At 38.8% G+C, this 6,000-nt stretch overlaps 1 pseudogene; it reads right to left on the bottom strand.

Annotated features, from left to right (window-relative positions):
- Positions 1 to 283: 283 nt before the first annotated feature.
- Positions 284 to 6,000, bottom strand: part of LOC137216694 (tRNA wybutosine-synthesizing protein 3 homolog) — a 32,773-nt pseudogene continuing 27,056 nt past the window's right edge.

The raw sequence follows: 6,000 nt of genomic DNA, 5'->3' as shown, positions 1-6,000 counted from the left end.
AGACAACCCAACCTAAAAATGAGCAGAGGATCTTTTTTTTTGGCATTAAAAATCATAATTTTATGTTTTCAATGACTATGTGACTAAAAAAGATGGTATTTAAGAGCAAATATTATACACAGGTATTTTTTAAAGCTAAGGGTTTCTCTAAAATATAGGAAAAAATTAAATCTTGCTTTTCTGACAGGCTGATACACTCAACAGACTAAAATACTCTTATATAGAGCAACTTTATAAAATCTATTAGAAACATTATTCTACCAAGACACTTTGGAACCAAATCTCAGCAGTCTTCAGGGAAGACAGTTACACCCTGATTCCTGGATCATTGTGCTCATCATTTTCAAGTTATTTATCACTTCCTTCAGTAATACATTTGCCATGTGCTTTTTCTGGGTTTCTTTTTTTCTTATGAGTATATGATGAGTTATTTTTCTCTTTGATTTTCTCTTTGGGATGTGAGGTAGTAGAAATAGTTTCTTTTTACAAAGCATGTTATAGGCAGAAAACCTTTCAATTCTCTTCTTGCTTTCCTCCATTTTTTGATTTGCTTATCTTTAACAGGAAGTCAGTATATTCCTCTGTCACCATCAGTTTTCCTTTATGGCTTAATGGAACTTCTAAGCCATGTGTGCTCTGGACAGCCAACACAGTCTTTCCTCTCTTTCCCACTATTATGCCAGAGTTCCTGAAAGCAGAATCTATTGCCACTGAATGCTATAAATTCAAGTACAATCACAAAATTTTACCAGAATCTGTGCATCCTGCAACTGTTGACGCTGCACATGAAGAACAAGTGGTTCAAATTTCAAAACGGCACCACCATTCGCTTTCTTTAGGGCTACAATCACGTCATCTTTCACGTACAGTTTGTGTGTAACCAGTAGCCAGCAACGGTTTTGTTTCTGAACCTCAAAACCATTTATACCCCCGTCTAGGAGGATGATGCAGCCAGCGCAGGAACTGGCAGTGAAAAACTGTTCTCGCCCAGTCAAGGGCTGCACAAGCTCTACCACATCCTCGTCCACACTGCCTTTCCAGCTGAGGCCCACTTTGCTCAGACACTTGCACCTTCCATCTCTTGAACGCTGCACTACTATCCGTGCAAGGAGGGAGTTAGGGTCTGCACTTTCACACTAGCCTCGCCTTTCCCTGGGGGCAGCCATATCGAAGCCAGTGGTGGCCAGAAATGTCCAAACTCTAGAGGATCTGAGTAGACATTTCTCAAAAGAAGATGTACACGCCACTAAAAATGTGAAAAGATACCTCAAAACTGGGGTGGGGGAAGAACGTGAAAAGATGCTCAATATCATTAGTCATTAGAAAAATGCAAATCAAAACCACAATGAGATACCACTTTCCACCCAACAGGCTAGCTATAATCAAAAATACACATGATAATAAGTGTTGGTGATGATGTGGAGAAATTGAGACCCTTATATGTTGTTGGTGGGAATGTAAAATGGTGCAGCTGCTTTGGAAAACAATTTGGTAGTTGCTCAAAATGTTAAACATACAGTTACCATATGATCCAGCAATTCCACTCCTAGGTATATACCCAAGAGAAATGAAAACATACGTCTGCACAAAAACTTGTATGTGAATGTTCATTGCAACATTATTCATAATAGCCAAAAAGTGAAAATAACCTTGTATTTGTTTCCTAAGGCTGCAGGGCAGCTAAAAACAACAGAAATTTATTCTCTCACAGTTCTAGAAGCCAGAAGTCTGAAATCAAAGTGCTGGTAGGGCTGTGCTCCCTCTGAAGTTTCTAGGGCAGAATCCTTCCTTGCCTCTTTCAGCTGTTGGTGTCTCCAGTGGTTCCTTGGCTTATTGTGACCCCATCAATCCAATCTCTGCCTTGATCTTTACATGTCTCCTCCTTCTCTCTCTCTCTCTCTCTCTCCTCTATGTGTCTCTTATAAGGATATTTGTCACTGGATTTAGGGCACACTAGGATGATCTCATCTTGAGATCCCTAACTTAATTACATCTGCAAAGAAGCTTTTTCCAAATAAGGTCATGTTCACAGGTTTCAGGGGTTAAGAGATGGCCATATCTTTTTGGAGGCCACCATTCAACCCTCTACAAACCCAAAGGTCCATCAACTGATGACGAGTAAACAAATGTGGTTCATCCATACAATGGAATATATTTTGGTGCTAAAATGTACTGACACATGTGACAGCATGGATTAACCTTGAAAACATTATACTCAGGGAAGGAAGCCAAAGGCTACATGTGGTGCAATTCCATTTAAAGGAAATGTCGAGAATAGGCAAATCAATAGAAACAGAAAGTAGATCAGTGGTTGCGTAGGGTTGTTGCAGCCTTAGGCAGGCTGGGGAGCAACTGCTAACGGGTATAGGGTTTCTTTTTTGGCAGAATGAAAATGTTCTAAAATTGTATTATGGTAATGATTGCACAACTCTGTGAATACACTAAAAACCATTGAATTGTGCATTTTAAATGGGTGAATTGTATGGTATGTGAATTATAATCTCAATGAAATGGTTAAAAGTGAGGAATTAAAAAATGAATGTAATGAATTGAAATACATGACATATGCTAAAAATCCATAGGCTCGTAATGATTTTTCTAAAAAGCTCTTTGGTCATCTTTAGACAATATTGGTGAATAAAGGTAACGAATAACGAATTATTCTGCCTTTCTTATATGAACTGTACTTCAGGGTATCCAAACAGTTGATAAAAGAAAGTTCTTTATTATAGAAAAATTCCCACTAATAAAGGCAGAAGAAATGACAATTAGAAGCTCACAAATTTGTAAGCCCTAATGAAATAATGGATCAAGGCAATGTTTTCCATCAGGTGAAAGGCTGATGGAAACTTTAAAAGAGGGACTAACAGCACCAGAATCTGATGATTAATCTTAGCATCACTAAAAATGGGACAGCCAGACGTCACAGGCCTCCTGATATGGTGCAAAAGGAAGTACACAGTACTACTTACAAAATATATTTTTTAACTGAAATATAGTTGATTTACAATGTTGTGTGTTTCAGGTGTACAGCAAAGTGATTCACATATTTTTTTTCCAGATTTGTTTTCCTTATCGGTTATTACAAAATATTGAGTGTAGTTTCCTGTGCTGTACAGTAAGTCCTTTTTGGTTACCTATTTTATACATAGTAGTGTGCATATGCTAATCCCAAACTCCTAATTTATCCCTCCCTCACCCTTTCCCCTTTGGTAACCATAAGTTTGTTTCCTATGTCTGTGGGTCTATTTCTGTTTTGTATATAAGTTCATTTATTAGAACATTCTCTAACACCATACAAAAAAATAAACTCAAAATGGATTAAAGACCTAAATATAAGACTGGATACTATGAAGTATTCTTGCCAGTAAAATCAAACCTGAATTTGATCAAGCCTGTAAACCTAACTGCCACTTTATAGGAAACACAGGGTTTAAAGGAACATATTAAATGACACTGGAGACATGGATACAATCGGCCAAATACTGACTGTGGGAAATTTGCCAGAGCAGATGTGTCCATTTTTTTCTGCAAACAAATAGCAACAATATAAGAGGAAGGAGTAACCTATCAAAAAGACCTGAGATACATTAACCACATGCAATGAGGGACGCTGTCTGGTTCCTCGTTTGAAGAAACCAACTATTAAAACAAATAACTATGAGATAATGTGGAAGATTTTGAACACTGACTGGATATAAATGATATTTTTAAACTGTCAATATTTTTTAGCTGTGATAAGGGTTATGCTTGGGGGAAAAAGTTTTTATCTTTAGAGATACATACTTAAATATTTACAGACGAGAAGACATAATGTCTGGGATTTGCTTTAAGATAATGTCATGGTGGGGTGAAAAACGTAGTTGGGAATGTAGATGAAACAAGATTGGTCATCTGTTCGTAACTGTTGAAACCACGTGATGGGTACATGGTGGTTCATACACTGTCGTACTAGTATATATGTTTGGAAATGTTCCAGAGTAAAAAGGGGTTTTTTAAGTGTTCTTTGGAGCATTGAGTTGAGGCTTGAGTATGTTTTTTCCATATAAATCCGTATGTTTTTTGCCTAGTAAAGTTTATGGGAATTCCTTCTTGCCTAATCTGACTAAAGCAGATCATTTGGACGGCAGAGAGGCACGCTTTGAAATTGGGTCTGCGGTTTGTTTGTTTTTTTTAATTGAAGTATAGTTGATTTACAATGTTGTGTTGTGTTTCTGGTATACAGCAAAGTGATTCGGGGGGTGTGTGTGTGTGTACATATTCATTTTCGTATTCTTTTCCATTACGGTTTATTGCAAGCCTGAGTTTGAGTTCTAGCACCAGTATTCACTAACTTTGTCAGATACTTAACATTTCTGAAGCTCAAAGCTCAATTTCTTCACTGGTCAAGCAGGCATCATAATAATAGCTCTCACCTGGGGTCGCTTGGGGGATTAAATAAGATAGAGAATACAAAGCACTCAGCACTTGGCACAGTGGCTGGCCGTGCTCCATAGATATCAGAGGCAGCTAATGCTTAATTGTTTCAGTTATCTGTTGTGGGTTCACTTGGATCAGCTGGGAGCTTCTTCTACTCTGTCTGCTGTCAGCTGGGACTACAGTCATCTGGTGGTTGAACTGGGCTGGAACAACCAAGACGACTCACACAGACGGCCAGCAGTTGATGTCAACCGTTGGCTGAAAGCTCAGCTAGGGCTGTTGTCCACAGCATCTATGCATGGCCTCTCCATGTCACTCGGGCTTCTCACTTGATGGTGGAGGAAGTGCCCAAGAGCGAAGAGGAAGCTGCCAGTTCTCAGGGCGTGCAACTGGCACAGGGTCACTTCTGCCACATTCTGTTGGTTAAAGAGTGGCAAGCCCTGTTCAGACACAATGGTAGGGGAAATAAACTCTACCTCTCAATGCGGACAGGGGCAAAGAATTTGCAGCCCTCTTTAATCCACCACCAAGTGTTCCTGTTTCCTCAGTACTTGGTCCATAGATAAAAATATAGATTCCAAGAATCACACCAAAAAATGTACTCATATATGTCTCTAGAAGGTAATTGGACCACACTGGCTGATACTTTCCTTGCTTCTCTGCAGACTAAGACAGGGCCTGGGGAATCGGAGGGGCTAGGCAGCCGCTAGCCCCTCACCAGTGAGAGGAGAAACCAGGGCAGGACCAAGTCTTCACTGCAGAAACACCTTGGCATGAGTCAGTGGTTCTCAAAAATAATTTATGAGACCAAATTAGGTCATCTATTTTTAATTTTTATGGTTATTAATTTGACAAATTGTAATTCAATACTGTTCTCCCAGGCAATAATTCTGGAGACTTGAGGAAATATTAGCATTCCCTTCCAAGGTATTCTTTCCTTAATTCTTTAGTTCCAAGGCATAACAGCTTTCCACATATTTCTTCTCTTATCCTTTGACCAACAACTGCTGACTCTCATGTATTCTCTGATATTAGCTAAAACACTGTCCAGGAGAGGTGATTGTTTGTTTTCATTTACTGCACATTATACAAACACAAAGTTTGGGTAAGAAATATTTCCTAGAGCTAATAAATGCAAAGTTAGGGGCAAGCTTGGGCAATGTGAAGTTTACCTAAAGAGCTTTGCTTCTAATTGGAACAATTACAGTAAACAAATGATTGATAAAGACACCCAGTCACCTCTATAAACAAGGAAGCGGGGAATCCAGCCATGCTGAACACTGTGTTTATTTTCCACTGGAAGAGGATGTAAACTGCAATCACAAGCACGCCACCGTTTAATTTCTATACAAGACCCCCTCCTGGCTTCCTATAAAGCAAAAAACTGATGGCAGTTTTTGCTCACTAAATTTCTTTGTGCAGAATTGTTAAGTGCTATTAATTTTAGCATAGCTTATCAAAAAACAAATGACCAAACAAACAAACCAAAAGGCCTTAAAAAAAAAAAAACCCTTAGGTGCTTCTAAGCTTGGAGTCATTTTGCTGTTGAAAAGATCCCAGCTGACAGCTGTGATATAAATG

The sequence above is a fragment of the Pseudorca crassidens genome, chromosome X (genome assembly GCF_039906515.1).
Source record: "Pseudorca crassidens isolate mPseCra1 chromosome X, mPseCra1.hap1, whole genome shotgun sequence".
NCBI lineage: Eukaryota > Metazoa > Chordata > Mammalia > Artiodactyla > Delphinidae > Pseudorca > Pseudorca crassidens.
The sequence above is the reverse complement of the archived record's forward strand: the minus strand, read 5'-3'. Positions and strand labels throughout refer to the sequence as shown.